We start from the raw sequence: 23427 nt of genomic DNA on the forward strand, positions 1-23427 counted from the left end.
TATTCTTTTCCCTTTTTCTCAGGAAGCGGTGTGCCGGGATGGGAATGACACCGCCGAAGATGCCCACAGAAGGAGCGATGACGGATGGGCAGAAGCGCTGCAAGGTAAGGCTGTTCCTAACGGTGTTCTTGCAGGAGCTGAGCGTAGAAGAAAGATGCAGGCCTACTGGAGACCGATCAGAACACGGTGAGTGTCACGCTGCAGGTGCAGAAAACACAAAAGCATGTTTCTCAGCCTGGGTGTGGCTTAAATAGTCTCTGGGTATCCCAGGTGCCTCTGGGCTGAACCACACCCAAAAGACTAGCCCGCACATGGAGTTCCGGGAACCGAAATATGTGGGGGGCATCCATCTTGTCTCCATCATTGCACTACAAGTCCAATCCCCAATGTCATCCTATGGGAGTGAGTGAGTCTGGTGCCACAAGCGCCAAGTCTGACTCCAAGTGGGTCTTTGGAGGGATGGAGAGGCCCTTGAGGGCCATGTAGGTGATCGTGGCCTGGCTCCAGCTTGACATCTTGGAGGGCTGGGGACATGAGGGGCAGGAATCATGACAGCACCCCCCCCCCCCCCCAAGGGCCCTCTAAATTTGGCTCTTTTGTCTGGTCCAGGTTTGGTTGGATGGTTTTGATGAAATCGTCTAAGCAAGCGAGTTGCATGGATGTACTCACAAGGCTCCCATGTCCTGTCTTGTGGACCATACCCCTTCCAGTCTACTAAGTAGTATAATTTGGATCTGACGTACTTTGCATCTAGGATGTCCTTGACTTCGAATTCTGGCTCCCCGGCGACTACTACTGGCTGCGGTGGCGTTGCTACCCGGGTCCCAGGTTGAACAGGTTTAAGGAAAGACACGTGGAACACAGGATGAATCTGCATGTTTGACGGCAAAGCTAGTCTGACCGCCACAGGATTTATCACAGAGGTGATGGTGAATGGACCCAGTTATCTTGGACGGAAAGTTCGGGCTCCTTTAATAGACACGTGTTTAGAAGCCAGCCAGACTTTGTCTCCCACTTGGTAGTTGGGGGCCTTTGCTCAGTGTTGATCAGCAAACTTCTTTTGGCAATTCTTAGCTTGAAGTAGGTGTTCAGCTGCCCTTTTAAAGGTTTGAGAAATGGTTGTGTGCAAGGTTTTGACTGCTGGCATTTCCCTGGTTGTAGGAACATCCAACTCAGAAGTACGTGGGTGCCTGCCATACATGGTATAAAAGGGTGTCTGCCCAGTACTGGTGTGTAGGGAGTTATTATAAGCATATACAGCTATCCCTAATAGGTCGAACCAGCTTCCTTCAGCTTGGTTTAACATGCAACGCAGATACTGATTGAGTGTCTGATTTGTCCTCTCAGTTTGAGCATCCATTTGGGGATGGTGACTGGTGGATAGCCGGATGTCGATCTGGGCCATAGAGCAGCATTTTCTCCAGAAGTTAGATACGAATGGAGTACCTCGGTCTGAGACCAAAACTGAAGGAAACCCATGGAGTCGTACGATGCCTTCAAGAAATACCTTTGCCAGAGTGGAAGCATTTGGGAGCCCCTTAAGAGGATTGAAATGTGCCATTATTGAAAATAGGTCCACGACCACAAGAATAGTGTTAAACCCTTGACTGGGTGGTAAGTCAGTAATAAAATCGAGGGACAACGTGTGCCAGGGTGCTGGTGGGATTTCCAATGGTTATAATAGCCCAGCCGGTTTCTGCTTGGATGACTTGTTTTGAGCACACACTCCACAAGATAGGATGAATTGGATAATGTCTTTACGCCACGTGGGCCACCAATAATTTCGTTTTACCTTGGCTAGGGTTTTAGCGATTCCGGGGTGGCCCTCGATCAAGGAAACATGATAACCGGACAGGACTTGTTCTCGTAGTTCTTGGTTTGGTAAGAATAAACGATTCCTGAAGTAGGGCAACTGATCTTTTATCATGTAATGTTCTCCTTGTGCACTCCACGCCTGTAATTGCTCCGGACTCATCACGTTTTGGATTTCTTCATGTAATTCTTTCTGACTTTTGGTTGCTGTGATTCCTAGGAGCTTGTCACTCGGGATGATTGCTATTGGGTCAGGGGTCTGATACCCTTGCTCTTCCACCCCCATACGGGAAAGGGCATCGGCCTTCACGTTTTTCACGCCTGGTCGAAATGTAATCACATAGTCATATTCAGCAAAAAAAAGAGCCCAATGTAGTTGTTGTGAGGATTGGGCCTTTGCCATTTTTAGGTACTGGAGGTTCCAGTGGTCAGTTATTACAGTGATTGTGTGTCTGGCACCCAAGAGGTAGTGCCGCCATGCCTTGAAGGCTGACTTAATGGCCAGGAGTTCTTTGTCTGTGATAGCATAATTGAGTTCAGGGGGTGTGAATTTACACGACCAGAAGGCAACTTGGTGTAACTGGCCCGTTTCGGGGTCCTTTTGTGAGAGGACGGCTCTCATAGCCATGTTTGAGGCGTCTGTTTCCACCGGGTATGGGAGAACAGGGCGAGGGTGTCGTAAGATTGGGGCAGATGTCAATCTTGCTTTGAGTTCCTGGAAAGCCTCCTCGGCTTCTGTTGTCCACTGGAACTTTTTGTTGCTTTTCCTTAGTAATGACGTGATGGGATGCACGATTTGCGAAAATCCTGGGATGAACTGGCTGTAGAAGTATGCAAAACCCAGCATACTTTGAACCCCCTTGAATGAATTTGGGGATGGCCAGTTCAGGATAGCATCTACCTTGTGTACATCCATTCGGATTACATTCGGGCTGAGAATAAAGCCCAGGAATTCCACCTCAGAGATGTGGAATGAGCACCTTTCGAGCTTGGCGTAGAGCTGGTGTTGACAGAGTTTCTCCAATACGGATCGGACGTGTTTAACGTGGTCCTGCTTTGATGCGGAATATACTAGGATATCGTTGATGTACACTAGAGCACAGACATCAATCAATTCCCGTAGGACATCGTTCATGAAGTATAGAAATGCAGCAGGCGTGTTGCAAATGCCAAAGGGAATTACTTCATATTCGTATAAGTCGTATTTGGTGCGAAAAGCAGTTTTCCATTTGTCCCCCTGTTTTACGCGAACAAGGTGATATGCCCCCCTCAGGTCTAGTTTTGTGTAGATTTGGGCATCTTTGACTTGATCAAGCAATTCAGGCATCAGTGGCAGGGGGTAGCGATTTTTTTACGGTAATCTGGTTCAGTGCGCGATAGTCGATGCACGTTCTCAAGTCCCCCTCCTTTTTTGGTACGAAGAATAGAGGACTGGCTGCTGGAGACTTCGAGGGACGGATGAACCCGTTGGCCAGGTATTGGTCAAGATAGGCCTTCAGGTGCTGGTTTTCTGGTTCCGTGAGTGTGTAAATTCGCCCACAAGGGATTTGTGCGCCGGGTATCAGGTCGATTTGGCAATCGTATGGTCTATGCGGTGGCAGGGTATTAGCGTGTTCTTTCTGAAAGACATCTTGAAAGTCCTGGTATTCACTTGGTAGGGTGCAGATTGCCACAGTCGCAAGCGTGGAGGGTCTGGTGTCTATTGGTTGTTTCTCTTGGCGATGACATGTGTGGGCGCAAGTCTCGGGAAAGGCCAATTCTTTTGCTCGCCAATTGATTCGAGGATTGTGAGCTACCAACCATGGCATTCCCAAAATCAACCGGGACTGTGGTGACTTAATGAGGGCGAAAACGATAGATTCTTGATGTCCATCCTGGCACAGAAGGGGTAAAGCTGCAGTGCATTGGGATACTGGACCAGAAGCTATTTCCGTGACGTCGACAGTGGTAACAGTATCGGTGGTTGATTTAGGGAGTAACGAAAGCCCCATCTTTGCCGCACGATCCTGGTCGATGTAATTCCCAACGGCTCCACTGTCTATGTATGCTCTTACTGCGTGCATCCGAGATGGTTGTTGGTGATTGATCAAGACCACAGATAGTGCAAAATGGGAGGTTTGTAGTTCACTTTCTTCGCTCGACAAGTGGACCCCTACACTTGCCGGGCTGGGGAGTTTTCCGATTCCTTGATGGTATCTTCCTTGTCCGTGGCCCCTACCGTCCTCCTCGGTGGCTTCACAGGGCACTCTTTCAGGAAATGACCTGACCTTCCACAGTACAGACATAACTGCTGCTGTCTCCCTTTATCCCTTTCCACTTTAGTCAAGGGGTATCTGACCCCCCCGATTTGCATTGGTTCTCCTGAACCTTCCGTTGTTCGGGCAGTATTGTCCTTTGAACGCACATACATAGGGCGAGGGTCCGGTCTGATTTGATCTGCTCTTCGGTCCTGCAACCTATGATCCAGTTGAACAACAAGGTCAATGAATTCTGAGCAGTCTTTCGGGGGGTTCACTACTTGTGCGAGAAAATCCTTGAGCTCCCCCCACAACCCCTGATGAAATAACGTGGTTCTCTACTCCACTGGCCATTCTGCTTCAACTACGAGTCTATTGAACGTGGCTATGTATGTTAATAGGTCTTGATTCCCTTGGCGTAGGGACAGAAGTTCGTTGTCTAATGCCTGCCCATGAGTACGACGGGCGAACAGCTTTTCCATAACCTGCTCAAAGCCCCTGAAGTCATGCAGCAAAGGATCGTCTTCGGCCACAAAGGGTACAGACCAGTCCGCGGCACTACCACTCAGGTAGGATAGCACAAAAGCGACCCGTGATTGGTCATTCGGAAAGGCCCCTGGTCTACAAAGGAAGTGCAGGTGGCACTGGTTCATGAACGTTGCAAACCTCTTGGGATCCCCCATAAATCGTTTGGGCGGGGCCAAGGGAACTGCCACAGGAAGGGTTATCTGAACAGGATTGGCTGATGGCGCTGGCATCGAGGGCACGCTTCCCGGCAATGGTGCATGCCCTGCTTGTGACTGGAGAAGTTGCCGGCTTAAATCATCAGTGCGTTCTTTGGCTATCAGCTCTCTCCTCAGGGTGTTGGTCTCCTGCCTGGCCGCATGTACTTCGGAACGTAGCTGCCCCAACATGTGGGCTAACTGGTCAGTTTCTGACGTTTCCATGATGCCCAGGTGGATTTTGATGGGAGGCTTTGCGCTCTGTAACGCTCACCTGGTATCCACGGGGACGTCACTCTGCCTGTTCTGACCTCTTACGACCTCAAACCCTTCCCTGGAGGCTATTCGACTGGAGTCTGGGCCTAAAACACAGGATTGATAGAGTTTAACTCCATATCGTCTCTGTGTGCTTGAACCCCTTCTTCCCCGGGGTCCAACCCTTCCCTTTGATCCACAGCTCACCTAGTTTTCTTGGATAGTGTGCTCTCCGTCCAGCCTTCAGCACAGGGGCGCATTGATTGATGCGGGCTCGTTGCTGCCTAGTTACTTCACTGGCAAGAGTCCGACAGGTAAGTATAATGAGTCTTTTGAACAGTTCTCTAACTTCGTTCCTTTCCTTTCTTAGATGATGGCCGGCGTCCAGGGATGGCGGCGTGCTGCTGAGATGAGTAGCGCTGAAGGTGAGAGCGCGATGCACCACTTTCATATTTGCATTGAACAGAGTTCTTTTTCTGTGTCTTTTAGGTGCCGTGACGTTTTCAGCGTGGATGCCGGTTATGAAGAACAAACGCGGTGGGTAAGCGCGGTATGCGGCGCCTCTAGATGTTTCCACGCTAACCTGGAGTGTCTTTTCCCTCTTGCAGATGGATGAGAAGTTCGGGAGACAGAGTTCCCCCAGAGTGGCTGGGATTCAGGTAAGCGTTTGAAGCTCGTAAAGTATTTAAAAATAAGCGAAGATTTGCAGAATGCTTACCAATGCCTTTTTTCTGTTCTTTTCCCTTTTTCTCAGGAAGCGGCGTGCCGGGATGGGAATGACACCGCCAAAGATGCCTGCAGAACAGAAGGAGTGATGACTGATGGGCAGAAGCGCCGCAAGGTAAGGCTGTTCCTAGTGGTGTTCTTGTTCTTGCAGGAGCTGAGCGCAGAAGAAAGATTCAGGCCTACTGGAGACCGATCCGAACACGGTGAGTGTCACGCTGCAGGTGCAGAAAACGCAAAGCATGTTTCTCAGCCTGGGTGTGGCTTAAATAGTCTCTGGGTATCCTAGGTGCCTCTGGGCTGAACCACACCCAAAAGACTAGACCGCACATGCAGTTCTGGGAACCGACATATGTGGGGGCATCCATCTTGTCCCCATCAATGCACTACAAGTCCAATCCCCAATGTTATCCTATGGGAGTGAGTGAGTCTGGTGAGTCACAAGCGCCAAGTCTGACTCCAAGTGGGTCTTTGGAGGGATGGAGAGGCCCTCGAGGGCCATGTAGGTGATCGTGGCCTGGCTCCAGCCTGACATCTTGGAGGGCTGGGGACATGAGGGGCAGGAATCATGACAGTCTCAATGCATGCAACTCAACCTTGATCACGTTAAACCTGTTCTCTGTGTCGTTTGCAAGCTGGACAAATTCCCATCTTACGAGCTGCAACCATTTGGCATTTTCTCCGGCCTGCACTCCCGGCAAAAGTAAAGATGCAAAAAAGGATTCTGCTGAGCTGAAGTGCCTGTATTCTTCTGGTATTTCAGCAAGCAATGTGGAAGAGTCTTTGGATATGTAATTCGATCTTTTGTTGGAACTGTCCTTTTCCTGGGGTGTTATGGGGCTTTTGTGTGGGCACCAGGCCCTTATCTTAATTTTTGAATGTGGTGAGACTAGTCAGTCCCTCTAAGGGCAGTGCTCCCCTTTAGGTGTTCTTCTGGGATTACTAATAGCACAGAGTGCAATTTGGCCAGCTAAAAACAGCCTCTCCATGATGGTGCAAGGAAGCTTGTCGGCCACAGACCCAGTGGTAATCAGCGCTGCTGTTCCTTTCTTCATGTCCGTTATCAAGAGATTCTTATTGCAATTTTCATTTTAGCTGACAAAGACTGTACCCTTGCTCTATATTCTTCTTCCTTGTGCACCCACTCTGTCCACTCGTGCTATCCTTTCCTTGCCATATGTTACCAGTCCTTCTACCAAGTAAGGTAGTGTGATGTCCTGCCAGTTGTTATTGACATGTTTCCACCCTTTCACCATCAGGTAGGGTAGCTCCATACACTTGTCATTGCACTTTACAAAATCTGGACCCACCATTTGCAGGTGAACACTATGTGCCTGGAACGTTCCTTTTAGTCTGCATAGCGCAAGATAACTAAGCATTGTGCCTCTATAATTGGGACTGCTTGCGGTACTAACACCTTGGTAGCCCTGACACGTGTGGAATGACTGAACACACATAACAGCTTCCATTCACAGCATTTCTCCCCACACCACTCCTATCAGAATACCAAGAGTTGGTGAACTCGGGATGATGAATATCCTCAACCGCATCCAAACCCAGCCCTTGATAGGTGTCATACTTTAGTCATACTTCTCTTTTCATTCTTCTATAGACGCGCTCAGGGATGGCAGCTTTACTAGTACCACCGGAAATAACCTTATATCGTTTCGCAGTGGTTGACAATCTCCTACTTGCTGAAAATAACCTTTTCACTGTTTCCCCACTGACATATCATGCTTATTAAAGTCATTAAATTAATTTCTATTATTATTGTTAGTGTTCACATTAGTGCTAATATGTGTAAATCCACTCATATTATTAACATTTATATGTATTGTCCCATTTGGATAATATACAACCCTACTTCCTCCAGTCCCCCACTTGATAGGACCTCAACAATACACTCCCAACAGTACTATCAATATCACACTGAGACCTACAATAATAGCCAATCCACAAGAACGAACCTAGGTCCATATTCTCTAATTCGTGCATCTGCACATCGGGTCCCTACTTAACAAACTAGTAACGTTACTCACGTCCATCTTCTTCTTTCCTGAAATGAAAACACAGACACACAAGACAACGAAAAAGAGAAATGTACAAGATGTACTTTATACAAAGAGAAAGAAAAGAAAAAAGGAAGAGAGAGAAAAAGGAAAAAGAAAGAAAGATAGAAAGAGAGAAATGGAAAAGAGAGAGAGAGAGAGAGAGAGAGAAAAGGAAAGAAGGAAGAAAGAAACCAAGCTAGCATCTAGGCTTCGGCCTGCCACTGGAGTGTGCACTGCACACGCATCGCCCATGGACAGACTGGTGAGGTAGATGGGGTACAAGTACTGCTACGTCTGTTTAAAGAAAACTGATGCACCAGTGTGTTCTCTGAAGGTGCCCTACGAATGTCAGAGAGATGGACCCAATAGCGCAATTCCTTGACTTTAACAGTGAGGGCAGTACACAACACCACCTCGTAGGGCCCTTGGAACCGAGGGTTATTCCACCTGCGTGCAAAATTGCGGACTTAAATGAAGTCCCCAGGCAGCAGTGGTTGTGTGGTCATGTGCTCGGGGGTCTGTCACTATAGTAGTCTCAGCATCTGGTGTCTCAGTCATCACAATCCTGGGAGGTGTAATCTGTCGGAAGACATATTCAATGGCCCTAGATAGTGTAGTCAAATACTCCTTGAACTCATCGGCTAGCCCCGCTGCAGCCCTATGTGCGTCTGAAGCCCTTCTTACAGGGGATATGGGAATGTGCATACGCCCGCCAGTGACCACTTCATGATGTGACAAATGGTGGTCTTTGCTTGGCTGCGTGCGTAAATTGAAGAGGGCGAGGGGCAAACAGTGCACCCAGGTTTTCTTCAACGTGGTACTGATTTGCATATGTCTTTCCCCTTCTGTAATGGCTTGGCAGGCGAAGAACGATGGTCTGGAGGGTTGCCCCGAGCAATGCCAGTGGTTAGGATTCAGTCTAAACCTTCCAGCCATCACCTCTTTGTTTTTGCTTTGTCATCCCGAGTGGGACGGGTATGCCCAGACATGGGTCCCGTGCCTGCTGGGCCTAGAGACCCAAGCTACTCCTCACTGATGAGCCCCAACAAGGGGGAAACATGTTTGGGGATGCTTGTGGTCTCGTGCAGAAGGGATGTGGCCTAGCAGTTCGGGCTGGACTGCCCCTTTTGGGGTGGGGCCAAGCCTGATTTGCATATGGTCTTTCCCTTCTGTAATGGCTTGGCAGGCGAAGAACGGTGGTCTGGAGGGTTGCCCAGAGCATTGCCAGTGGTTAAGATTAATTCTAAACCTTCCAGCCATCACCTCTTTGTTTTTGCTATGTCACCCCGAGTGGGACGGGTATGCCCAGACGTGGGTCCCGTGCCTGCTGGGCCTAGAGACCCAAGCTACTCCTCGCTGATGAGCCCCAACAAGGGCGAAACATGTTTGGGGATGCTCGTGGTGTCGTGCAAAAGGGATGTGGCCTAGCAGTTCGGGCTGGAAAGCCCCTTTTGGGGTGGGGCCAAGCCTGATTTGCATATGGTCTTTCCCTTCTGTAATGGCTTGGCAGGCGAAGAACGGTGGTCTGGAGGGTTGCCCAGAGCATTGCCAGTGGTTAAGATTAATTCTAAACCTTCCAGCCATCACCTCTTTGTTTTTGCTATGTCACCCCCGAGTGGGACGGGTATGCCCAGACGTGGGTCCCGTGCCTACTGGGCCTAGAGACCCAATCTACTCCTCACTGATGAGCCCCAACAAGGGCGAAACATGTTTGGGGATGCTTGTGGTCTTGTGCAGAAGGGTTGTGGCCTAGCAGTTCGGGCTGGACTGCCCCTTTTGGGGTGGGGCCAAGCCAGATTTGCATATGGTCTTTCCCTTCTGTAATGGCTTGGCAGGCGAAGAACGGTGGTCTGGAGGGTTGCCCAGAGCATTGCCAGTGGTTAAGATTAATTCTAAACCTTCCAGCCATCACCTCTTTGTTTTTGCTATGTCACCCCGAGTGGGACGGGTATGCCCAGACGTGGGTCCCGTGCCTGCTGGGCCTAGAGACCCAAGCTACTCCTCACTGATGAGCCCCAACAAGGGCGAAACATGTTTGGGGATGCTTGTGGTCTCGTGCAGAAGGGATGTGGCCTAGCAGTTCGGGCTGGACTGCCCCTTTTGGGGTGGGGCCAAGCCTGATTTGCATATGGTCTTTCCCTTCTGTAATGGCTTGGCAGGCGAAGAACGGTGGTCTGGAGGGTTGCCAAGAGCATTGCCAGTGGTGAAGATTAATTCTAAACCTTCCAGCCATCACCTCTGTTTTTGCTATGTCACCCCGAGTGGGACGGGTATGCCCAGACATGGGTCCCGTGCCTGCTGGGCCTAGAGACCCAAGCTACTCCTCACTGATGAGCCCCAACAAGGGCGAAACATGTTTGGGGATGCTTGTGGTCTGGTGCAGAAGGGATGTGGCCTAGCAGTTCAGGCTGGACTACCCCTTTTGGGGTGGGGCCAAGCCTGATTTGCATATGGTCTTTCCCTTCTGTAATGGCTTGGCAGGCGAAGAACGGTGGTCTGGAGGGTTGCCCAGAGCATTGGCAGTGGTTAAGATTAATTCTAAACCTTCCAGCCATCACCCCTTTGTTTTTTCTTTGGGGATGCTACATGAAATTGTCGCAGGATTTGGAACGACTGGAAATTCTTTCTGTACCACATCATTTAGGGGGCACAAGTCCTTAATCATTCTGCAGTTGCTTCCAGTTGATTCTTTGACAGGGTATAGCGATTTATTACACATGGATGTAGATGGCACGATGATCCCCTGGTCCAGTAAGGCCTGTATAGTCTTTCTAATACCCTCCTCTCCCTCCCTCAATAACAGATATTGTCTTACCCTGGGTAGCACCGCATCTGGCTTCAGTGTTATACGCACAGGGGTCATGTCTTTCAGTAACCCTACATCATGTGGATTTGTAGTCGACAACTGCAAAGGCACATGTTATAAGTCCTCGTAAAAAAAATAGAGGTGGCATTAATACTGCCATCAAGGGACACTGCACTCTTCGGTACTGTATCATTATGTTGCAGGGGATACAGATCTCTAGGATTATTTCCCCCTCTTTGTCATTATCTTCAAAAAATTCACCATCTGTCATTTCCTTTAGCTGTACTGTTGGATCTACACAGAGCACTGTGTGCCACTCACATCCGTCCCTGTCCATTCCCAACAGGACACCCTGTTGTCCGAAACCAACAACCCCTGTAAATCCAGCAACAATATCGTTCCCGCCACCACCTCAGGTGACACTGCTGGACAAAAGAGAAAATCAGTGGGCACTCGGCAACACAGTTTGGCAATCTGGGACACCACCTCCACAAGCACTGTAATACCATAAATAAACATGTCCGGGTCTACGAGAATCCCATGCACCACCACCTCCCTTGTCATTGTGTGTATTATCAAGATTGCACTTACAGCGCCCATCCCAGCCATGGAACAGACTACAACATGGCCTGTAAAGGATATAGTCATGTTTAACTTGCTCAGCCGGTCCCTACCCAGTAAATTGACTGGGGAACTCTCAGAATATAGTAAGGGCACCTGTACTACTTTCCCTCCCACCTTTACGTCCAACTCTTCAGTGTATGGAACCTTGGAAATAGCCCCAGAGAATCCCTGCACGTCAGGATATTTTCCTGATAGTGGAATGTTTCCTTCCATGATACAGGATTTAGATGCACTGGAGTCCACCATAAATACGAACTGCTTATTTTCTATCTTCGCCCCCACCAAAGGTTCCTCTTCAGGGTGGATGGTCGTCGACAAGACCGGACATGCGAGTGCTCTCTTTGGGCGGACCTAACCAGGATATGTGTTTGTTCCAGGAAACGTGAAGGGGCTACCTCTTACCACTGCTGTTCCCCCAAAGTGAGCAGCAGCCCCACTTGGTACCCTGTTTACTGGGGCAGTACTACCCTGCTGTTGCTGTGGCGGCTGCCACACTTGTATGCCTGTTGCTTGGGGCTGCTGATTATAAGTTTGGTTTTGCCCCTGTGAATACTCTTGATTCTGATACCCTTGACCCTGTTGCGGGTACCCTAGTACTTGGGGCCCTTGGCCCTGTTGCTGCATCACATAATTATATCCCACTGCAGACCTCCTTGCGAAATACCCCCCCTTAAACAATTCCAACATTGAGATGGTCCGAACTCAGCCCCCCTGGGCACAAACCCTCCTCCTCCTCCTCCTCCTTCTCCTCCTCCTCCTCGAAATCCCCCTCTTCCTCACTGCCACTCTCCTTGTTGCCACTGTGGCCCGGGGTACTGTTGCCCCCCCACCCCACTGTCCTTGTCCTTCTTCAGCTCAGAGCGCCGCAATAGTGGCACTCACAACTCATTGGGTACTCTCTGTTCCTTCCACCGGTACTGGCGTCGATACAGGTACCTGGACAGCATCCTTTGCCAATTTATTCTCCACCAATTTCACTTCTTCTCCCCGACACCTTTGGACTGTTTCTCTCTCCTGCTCCTTAATCCATTTAGAATGATGCACTATTTTACTCTGTATTTCCGGCCACCCCTTCGCCTCAATGCCCACAATCTTATCCAACGCCTTCTGCACTTCCTTCGGCAAGCCTCTCTTTAAAATAAAATAGAAAAATGGTTTTGACTGATCCCACAGCCCTCCAGTTTCAGCTCTTCACATCTCTTGCATTTTAAGAATTAATCTAGCTGGGTCCTCATCATCACCCATAGTATACTCCATCAAGGACTGCAAATCAGGGATATCTGGGAAGACCCTCCATAGTGCATCCCATACGAGTACTCGAACTCCATTAAATGGTGCTCCATCATGTGCATCATCCCCCATGGTTACTCCCAGGTATCCGGCCTTGACCCACACATCCCCATTTACAGCAACCAGCAAGCTCTTAAGCTGCTCCATTGCAAGGGGCAACCCTGCCGTTTGATTTTCAAATTCGAAAATATCCACATGCATACCCCTGCTGCGAGCTGTGGGAGGGCCTTAATTAAATTATTCTTATCCATTTGAGGCCAGGGCACATACTGTGTCCTTCCTGCCCCCTTATGTATGAGGGGCATCTGCATCTTCGCCTACTTCCCACACCCTTCTTCATGGCTCCTCTTTTCTTTACCAACGCCATCCGTTGTTCTTCAATCTGCCCCCCGCCCACAGAACTTTTACTTGGGGATTATTCTCAGCCGCCTCTTCACCCCTTCCTTTTCCTTCACTCTGACCCTCAGCAAATGTATCATCATCCTCTTCCTCCACATTCTCTCCCAACACTGCATTCTCCTCTCCCATGATGATCCACTCACCTGGGCTTCTTTCTTTCTCAACACCCACGCGTCTTATTCCTTCAGTATCCATCCTAAGCAGCACTTCCCCTGATTTGCTTTCTCCCGACCTTATTCATGATGCCCCTATATCCCTTACTGGTCTTGGGGATGTCTGTATCCTTTTCGGTTCCGTTAGTAATCCTGTCAACCTATCCTCAAACTCCCTTGACCTGTAACCAGTCGATGCAGGCACTTCAGGTGGGTGGGTATACAGAGGTGGGGAAGCAGTAGTGTTACTGGTGCTGCAGGGGACCCCACCCCAGCAGAAGGGGTCCCTATTGCAGCGGGTACATAGCTTGGATTGGTGCACCCTTCTGCAGGATATTATTTATGTTGTCAAGGAATATAATCCCCCACACTGCACTGGCGCCCCACCCTCTCCTCGTCACATTCTGCACTTCCATGTTTCATGTCTCTGCGCTTCTACTCCGTTCCCTTGATCTTTTGCGTCTTCAAACAAACGCCAGAGATCTAGAATTTATTTTCTCTTCTGTAGCTGCTTACCCTTATATTTTGCTACTAAAAATGGAGACATTTGTTCCATTATGCTCCTGTTGTGTGAGCCCTGCCGTAGCCATGGGCAGGGCATCCTCCCTCCTCCTGTTGTCATGACCACTGCTTCCAAGGAGTCAGGACCTGCCCAACATCCTTGGAAGCAGGCTCATAACATATACTATCGGCACCAGCAAGTCCCAATAGGGACCTTTTGGACCTTGTCCTGGCACCAGTGGTGCCAGGCTCATAGCATGGACCCGTCCCGGCACAGGAAGCGCCGGGCTCATAACAAGTGTGAGAGTGCTTGGGTGGACCTACCTGCAGCAGACCATGCTGCTTACTTACCAGCAAGATGATGTTTCACTCTCTTCTGGCAGGGACTACTTTTCCTTCTGGGTGGGGCAGGCACCACTCCCTGGATCATTGATGCTGGACCTCTTCTGGAAGCAGGAACTCTTTTGTCTGGGCGAGGCTGGGGAAGAAGACACCTAAGCACTCCTATGGACTATTTAAACCACGCCCGATTGATGCAAGGTGCTTCGCGTTATTCTGCATCTGCAGCAGGACGCTCACTGTGTCAGCTCCAGTGAATCTTCAGTTCCGGATCCTGTGAATACGAAAATTACCTGCTAGGAACCTATCCTCAGTCTTCAGCAGCTCCTGCAAAACCAAAGGCACAGGTTAGGCAAAGGCAGAGTTGGCGGTTCAACTTACCCGATCCATCGGCAGCATTCAAGGCGTTTTTTCTGCATATCTCGTACGGCATCGGGCCTGCAAAGACAAAGAACATTGGTTAGTAACGCTTAGTTACAAAACTGCTTACTTGTGTTACGCTCGCTCCAACTCTGCTCGCACTGCATTCCGGCACCTGTAAAGACAAAAGAGACATTAAGGTGCATTCTACAGCCCTAGAGCAACCTTTCTACTTACGTGCTTTCGTATGCCCATCATCTTGTTACGCTCTTTGCCACGAACCTGTGGGGAGCATCTTCTTCGGCACCGACAGCATCTGAAAGGGAAAAGACAGACATTAAGGAGATAAGACATTTGAAGAGAGCAACCTAAAGGGAACTTTTATACTTACAAGTCACGCTCGTGCAGCACACGGCGGCATCGCTCTCAACTTACCCTCTGCAATTAAGAGGCTGAACTCATATCCAGTGAAGTAACTGGACTCAGCGCCCCTGCCTGAGACGCAGGATGGAGAGCCTAGCATTTACCTATTTAAGGTGAGCACAACCATCAACCGAGTACCACGGGGAGAGAGGGGAGAGGGAGAGAGGGGCTTGGAACTTCTCCCAATCTTCCAGGCACTAATACCTTGATTTTCCACTTGCAGACACCTCACCCTTCAGGTTAAACTTTCGGTGAGAAAGGGGCCGAATCCGGGAGCCAAACGTATCCTACGCCTGACACTGAAGACGGTTGCATCGCCCAGCCAAGACCCGCGCCTCCGAGGGAACCAGGTGAGCGTTACACCTGTCTCTGGATCCACTGCTTATATTTTTCCACCCTGTCATAGTGACAGGGCCTTATACATATGTTCTATTGGTGTTTCACCCCCATACTAGTAATATCTATCTCTTACTAACCCCTCAAGTCCCATTTATGCGCCACGGACAATGCTGCTTGCTTGTAACGAAAAAGAAAATCAATCCACGCCCTTCCTCGCACACATACGCCACACCACAAAACCATCCAATAACACACCACACCACGATGCACACACTAACCGGCCCTTCTAGGGCCTGTTCCCGATTCAATAAAACACGATCATAATGCAATAATATAACAAGCTAATATAACAACCATTACTTATGCCATGCCTATTATAAAACCACTAGTTTTATTTTTATATTCATCCTTTAAATAATATACTATCTTGTGGTGCCACATTCCCTCCCCTTCCGAGGATGGGCTGCCTGCCTTACCTTTCCCTTACGTTATAATGCCTTACCAAAACACTTTATTCATATTACAAATCTTAACAACAAATAAGCCTGACCTCCACGTTACATCAACGACCTCGCTTTCCACGTACTCACACCTTTCACACTTCCCCATGCATCGGCCTCCTACTTGTTCTCTCTTACAAGAGTCTACTCACATGTGCATGCTCACCCGAACTCCTCCGTCACAGGGTTCCAACACCAGCCTGCACTCTCCTCAGAGCCGCGCCCTGCTTCAAAGAGCAGAGTACTTCTCTTAAAATAGCTCCTGCTAAACCACTCGGAACACGTGTTTTTTCGGGACCAGTCGCTATAGGTGGGCGAGACTCCTTTTGGAGAAGCTGCCTGGAAGCCTCTGTGGGCACGGGGGCATGGTTCACGTCAAGGTCACCAATTTAAGGCAAGTCGCTGAATGCTCACACCAGGGAGAATAGAACCCGCTACGGAAGAAAGGCCCAAGTCAATCTTGTAAGGATAACAAGTTTTAATCTCACACGCAGATAAGAGCAACAGGAAAGAACTCTGCTGCTAAGAACGTTCTGCCAAAGTGAGGTACAAGCAGAAACTTTTAAAGGTACACAGCGTCATAATGATGCAACAACATACAATAAAAACCTGCATGGCCGATTGGATGGGCCCTATACATGTTCCACCTTTACCCATAAGGGATGCCGGTCTACTGGTCCCAGCCCAGTGCGTCCGTCTTCCATCACATCGGTGCTGCGGGGCTCATCTCAGAAGGTCAGAAAACAAATTATTTATAATCCTACCATACAACTATGTTATCATTCATACTGTGCACTTGGCAGGCCTTAAGACAGACACAAAGGAGCTTCTGGGGCACTCTAACCTTCACACACAAATTTAACTCACTCCCCTCAGCGCCATCTGGCTCCAAGGTCTCCACCCTTGTTTTGAACTATAATGTATCCCTCTGATCACCTCGCAATACAAATCACACGATTGTCGCTTCAACAATGTGCCCTGTCCATCCTCTTTGAATATCTCAGGACTTGTTACTTTGGGGTTAGTGGTCAAAGGGCACCTGGTGCCATGGAATTCAGAGGTCTTAAGTATTAGTCATTTATATGGGCTATAACTCGTGGTCGCCTGGGGATGGGCTGGTTCATGCTTTGGCCAGTGTGAGATAACATGCACACCAGGCGCAAGTCTCTGATCACAACCTCGTAGGGCACATTCCTCTGGTAAAAAAAACACATCTTTGCAACACTGTTAGAACAATGAATAGGCGTTGTAGCGTTTGGGGGTGTGTGCTGTCCTCATGGGAGCTCGGGCATGGCTGGGGATTTCTCTGGTCTGGCGAATTTGGGCCTAGCACACATTATTCCACATTTACTGCACATGCCTTCCCTTCTACCTATGGCTACTAATATATACGTAAAATAGCAATACTGCTAGCTTCTTATGCTGTACTATGTGGATAGACTATATTTGGTTATACTGGAGTCGGGTCCTGTTAAACGATAAGGTGTCCCTCTCACCATCCCCCCTGGCCCATCATAGTGCTGCAAATGCATCTTGCCTCATTCTGAAACGCCTAGGGGGGTGGGACGGGGCTGCCCCCTTCCCAACATTAGCCTGCTTTTATAAGTGATGGCCCCCACCCCAGTGATATTCATGGCCCATTGCTTACCTTTCAGGCCAGATTAAAGAACACAGGATGTACAAATAGAGCCTCCTAACCCGTGAATGACAGCTGGGCGAAGGAGCACCTTTAAGGCTCCAGGAAATAGATTTTTGCCGGAGAGGGGCAGGCCATCAATTAGGGGGGCAAAACAGACAATAAGGCAGCAATTACCCCCTGTCTAGTGACACCTATGCCCGCAATGCCTCAGGCTATAAAGATGTGCTTAATGAAGTGCGGCCAGCTTTGTTTTCCGCTGCTTGAAGTGGGCAGAACTTCATTATGAAAGTCCTACCCAGAGGGGGCTGCAAAGCACAATCGGGCAGGCAGCATATGGCCTGCCGGCCGTACATTGTGCACACCAGCAGTAGGCAGACAACAAAGGGGATTCAGGAATGTAAATTGGGCCTTTTAAGATGATATTTTGGTGTATGCTAAGGAACCCACAAGGTCACTGCCTGCTCCAATTGCTCTTAGCAAAATTTGGGGCACTCTTAGGATTTAAGGTTCATTTGGAGCAATCAGTGTCTCTTACGGAGAGTTGAGAGAGCTGTTGAGACAACTAAATTTCCATACGGAAGAGAAGAAGATATGCTATTTAGGTATCAATTGGACGAGACACTCGGAAGGGCTATATGAGTCTTTGGGGAAGGATTAAGGAGGATCTGTCCCGTTGGGCAAGCTTGGTTCTATCAAGATAGATTGAAGATAAACATACTCCGAAGGCTCCCATTCCTTTACCAAATGTAGCCAATTTTGGTGACTGACGCATTCTATAAAGAAGCCACAAGACCATTTATTTGCTTTCTGTGGAACAGCATAATGCCTAGGTGGTTGTTTGCTTCCTTCACATGTCCAAAGGAGGAGAGGTGCAGCACAACTTTAGAGAGTGTCCAATTTGAGACTCTTAGTTGATCACTTGTGAGTAAATACAGACTAACATTAGATCAACTTGTGGAACAAGGTTTTGGAGCCGGTCACCATAGGGGAATGGTTATGCGTCACTACGTCCCATCTGCCTACTAGAGTGTGGAGCCACTCTGATAAACCAGAAGGTGTCTCACCCACTAGTCCCTGGGGACCTGTTATCCAAGTGGCCAGGACATGGCCATCACTTTTGGATCCAGCTCCTAGGGTGGACCAGCCTGCGAGGATCATTTGGGTGAGTGGAACACTGGATGGCGAGATGCGGTATCCCCTTCCCTGTTATACCTTTACCCCATCCTATCAGATAGGATACTTAGGAACTCACCCCCTCCCCCTTTTCCCAACACTAACACTTTCTCACAGACAGCTTGCTATGAGAGAAAACGGACTAACACCCGAGCTGTATACTTAACATGTCCCAATACAATGGTCAGACAGGGTTAGAAAATTACTGACCATTGCACACACTTTACTTCCATTACAGTTCCCCACACGGATAAAAAGCGGAGCACGAAAGCACACTATGAGCAAGGCAAAGCACACGAGGAAGCAGCAGTTTCAAGTTGGCAGTTCAATACAAGGCGAAAGATGGTAAAACCGAAGGGGTTTGCAATGAGGGAAGTGCCCTTAACCTTTTCGACAAGGAACTGTTACTTTCATTAGCCTTTGAGATTAGAGAACATAAAGCCAGGAAACAAGGCTGAAGAATCCTCCAATGTGTGTCGGAGGTACCCGGGGCTCTCCCGCGTCGATAGTCAAGGCGGGTAGAATTGCTTGCCGCTGTGGTACTGTCCTTGGCTCCTACAACAAAGCAGCACCAGTGAAGTCCGCACAGCCGGTGAGTTGGGGAGACTGATACCAGACAGGTCTGTGTTGAAGAAAAGGTTGTAAGCGGCAACATTGTCTAGTGAACGCTGAAGCGAACAGTGTATGAAGCGTATGTGATAATCAACGCAAGTAAAATTGAACAACAGGTGAGTGATTGAACTTTGAAGTCAGGATACGATACCTTAGAGTGGTCCGGCACTGCGTGCGTGCTCATTTGAAAGTCTCCGTAAGGTACCCAACTGAAAGGTGTCAAAAGTGAAAGAGTGACAAAAAATTGTGAATCGACGTGGTCCTGCAACAAGTCAGGCAAAAATCCTGTGCACAATCGAAAGTTTTTGATGTTAATAGCGGAAAGACAGTTGATGACAAAGTAAATTGAAATTGGTCCAAGCCCAGTGGAGGAAGACTAATTGTACATTGGGTTAAAAGAATCTGAGGGGGATCAGGGGAGAACCGCGAATCACCCGATAGAGAATAGTCTATGAGAAATTGGATGCATGAATATCCTATGAGTATTGTGTTGAGAGGATCGGAGTGCGGCTGAGGGGATCCAAGGTGAATAGTGAAACTTGTGAAAATCCTAAGAGGAAAAGAACTTATTGTTTATTTGTTACATCAGGCCCTCTGAAAGGAGAGACTTAGAAAGGCAAAGAGCCTTGGGTACGGAAGGCCCTGATGCTAATGATTGAACTGTATCCTCGTGCTAGAGAGGCCAGAGACTGTGCTAAGCTTGAGTGAACCGCCTTGTCCCATGCTGAAAATGTGGGGAAGGGAGGCCAACGGCCTGAACATCCTGAAATATCACTTTGTAAAACATCTATCTTTTTCGTAACGCTGTTTCTCACACTATTTGTATATAGAGGTAAGGATTGGCAATAGGTTTATTAGTATAGGCTCTTTTATTCTGACAAGACACCACTAGGACTGCGTTATTATTTGATGGTTGTATCTTGCTTCCATCTGTAGATTTAGGATTAGATGGGTGTTTTTCAAACCCTTTTTGAAGTTCAATAAACACCCTTGAACTGTGGTCACTTGGGCCCGTCTAACTGTCGATACCATGCCTTCCTTACACCACTGAACCTTGAAAATACTGTGGCACCTGTGGAGAGAAAGACAGAACAACATGGGAATTATAACTTGCCTTCCCTTCTCAGTTGCATTTGGGCTCCTCCAATCATTTAATTCAGGAACCATTGCAAATCCAAACTTGGCATGAGGTGGGCTGGTAAGAGTGGGCCAGTTATGGGAGAAAATAAAATTCATTAGTAAGGAAAGATTGGAAGAACTCCTGCATGTTAAACTGTTCTCAGTATTTCTATATCTACAGATATAAGGAGCTGTCCCAAACTCCGTGAATCGGCTCAACAGAGATATCTTAGATTTGAGAAAATACTAGATATCCAAGTTGCCATAAATGGGCCGATTTCAAGGTTGTATAATGCTCTCATATAGAGGGGGACAGCCAAGAACCCAAGGCAAAAGTGCTCAGAGAGAAAGACATGGGGAGAGATTACTGATCAATTGTGAGCATATATGTGTCAAAGGGCATGTAAATCGTGCAATGCAGTATAAGATGCATGGTTTCAAATTGTTGCGCAGATGGCAATGTTCTCCCAAAAAGTTGTCTGAGATGTTTGCAAGCCTGAGTCCCCCCTACTGGTTAAGCTATGGCCAGGTAGGTTTGTATTGATTGCGGGCTTGAGCAAGAATTCTGGAAAGACAGGGAGGTGGAGAAAATTGATAGAGAAACATGCCCAATCTTACTTCTGTTTGGGTTACAGCAGGAAGTTTATGCGCTTACTCCATGCCCCCCAATGGTGCATAATTTACTTTTAGCAGCAAGAGCCAGTTTGGTGACACACTGAAAAAGACAGTATTTGCCAACCCAGAAGGAGACGATACGCAAGGAGAGATATTTGATACGAAGTGCCTCACAACAATTCTGCAAGACACGCCAAAGCATTTGGAACTGGTGTGGTCTGCCTTCCTAGGACTATATGGTGGTGTGTTACCAGAAGGGGAGATATCCAGTTAGTGATGTGAAAGTAACATTAGAAAACTCAAGTCATTGGGAACGGGGGTGAAATAGAGAAACATGCCCTGCTACAGGTGTTTTCAAATATTGCTGAGTCCTAAGCCTAAAAATTTAGTTTTGTTTTCCTCAGTGTGGGAAGGAAGCCAGAGGGAGGAGGGCTTAGGGCGGCTTTGGTGCAGTTCTATTTTTTTTTGCTTTGAGAGTAAGGCCTTGGGTTGAAAGGGGGAGGGGGTTGCACTTGTCATGTAATATTTGACATATAAAAAGTTCTTTTGGTTTGGTTGTGTATAGTTTGCTTATGTTTTCAGATATTTTTCTTTGTGTAAACATGGAAATAAAAGCCCATTTGGAAAAAAAGGTCAGAGAAATTTCCAAGAGGGATTTGGAAATTGAACAAAAGGAACCACATTAAGAAGCATGATATTTTTAAAACCAACAGAAGAGGATATAAACTATCTATTGATGAAGAATGACAAACTCTGTGCCTGGTTTTCCAAGGACTGTTAGTTCTTCCTCCACCCTGGCCCACACATGGAAGAACAAGTTACTTACCCATGGTAATGTTCTTTCAACTGGATGTTACTCCCACATATTCCTCATCTTCTGTTATCTCCATATCGAGCTTCAGAATTCAGGAAATTATTTTCCAGCAGATGGTGCTGCAGGTCGATGCCTGTCGACTCGGTGTCCCTCGCAGGCCTCAGTCTCGATGCCGATGTCATTGATGGTATAAAGCGCGTGCAGCGACTGTTGGCTTCAGTTCCGTTTTTAAAGCATGTATAGGATAGCCTTCACCCGACGGTTACTTCTCCTGAAAGAGCAAAGACTGCAAATCACATGGAAAATTCTACTGCGGTGTAGACTAGGAGGGGCGATGAGGAATCTTTTATGATTAAATCACAAAGCAGTGCAAGTACTCCTGGAAGAGGGAGTCAGAATTTTCAGGCGCACAATAATTTAGGAGTTCCTTCATATGTCTGTGTGCACAGAATGTAGCACTGCCTTTCCAAATAAACCTTCTAGGCTTGAGGAAGAGTCCAGATTGTAAAGTTTGGTAAAGGTGTGTACGGACGACCGTGTGGCAGCTGAAGAAATATCCCTAATTGGGAGGAGGTAGCCATGCCCCTCAGTGAATGAACTCTAAGACCCTCCGGAGGATCTTTTCCTGCTAATCTGTAGCATTAATTTATTCCCAAAATAACCCATCTTGACAAGGTTTGTTTTGAAATTGCCATACCCAACTTGTGGCCTGTGTAACCTACAAAATGTTGGTAATCGTGCCTAAAATGTCAGTGTACGCCTTGGATCAAGCCTGTGTAATCTCTCTTCCTTTCCAGGATGAGGAGGAGGATAAGATGAACATAGAATTATCTTCTGAGTTAAGTGGAACTCAGGTACAATCTTAGGTAAGAAGATTGGTTTCACCTTAAGGGATACCTTATCCTTATAGAAGATTGTATGAGGAGTCTTTCAGGACAAGGCCTGAAATTCACTTGCCCTTCGGGCTGATGTAATGGCCACTAACAGGATGGTCTTCAAGGTTAATCACCATAAAGGACAGGTATGGATAGGCTCAAAGGGAGCACACATTATAAATCTCAATACTAGGTTGAGGGCCCAAGTTGGAACTTGGAATGGGACTGGGGGAAATGTATTTGTCAGTCCTTTTAAGAACTGTATCACAAGGGGAATCTTGAAGAAAGATACCTCTTCAGAGGAGTGCTTAAAAATGGAGAGTGCTGCAAGATACCATTTGATTGTACCAACCTGGAGCTCCAAGTTGGCCAGGCGTAATAAGAATGGTAACATCACAGGTGCAATGCATGTAAATGGATCTTCATTCTTTATCCCTATACCAGCTGTAGAATCTGTTCCTATGGCAGCAGTACAAGGACTTTGTTGCTGGCCTTCTGTCCGAAAGCGACATCTCCATTACGTCTTCCGGGGGGTCCCAATCCTTGTATCTCAACCTCTCAGAAACCATGCGTGAAGGTTGAGGGTCGACTCTGCTTGAAACCTGAAGGAGATCTGACATCCTGCCTGAGAACCGAAACCATTGAGTCCTGAGAGCCCACTGGAGAGATCTCATTCCCAGGCGTGCCTCTGGCACCAGAAAAATGCAGGATGCTGTGAGGCCGAGCAACCTCAGAAAGTTGAAGGCCGGGCGACGCTGGGCACTTTGGAATTTGGTGACCATCTGCAGAATGTCTTGAGCACTCACTTCTGGTGGCGAGGCTTTTCCCAGGGATGCATCTAGGACTGCTCCAATGAATAGAAGCTTTTGAGACGCTATCATGTGAGACTCCTTGAAGTTGAGGGAGAAGCCCAGTCTGTGAAGGGAGAGACAGGTGGAGCTGAGATGTTCCAGTGCCTGTTTGGGGGGGGGGGGGGCGTGCCTGATCAGCCAATTTAGGTAGGGGTAGACGGGAATCCACCCCTCTCCTGGGACTCGCAGCCACCAC

Source organism: Ambystoma mexicanum, chromosome 3q, assembly GCF_040938575.1.
Source record: "Ambystoma mexicanum isolate Mex_15411 chromosome 3q, UKY_AmexF1_1, whole genome shotgun sequence".
In the NCBI taxonomy this organism is placed as follows: Eukaryota; Metazoa; Chordata; class Amphibia; order Caudata; family Ambystomatidae; genus Ambystoma; species Ambystoma mexicanum.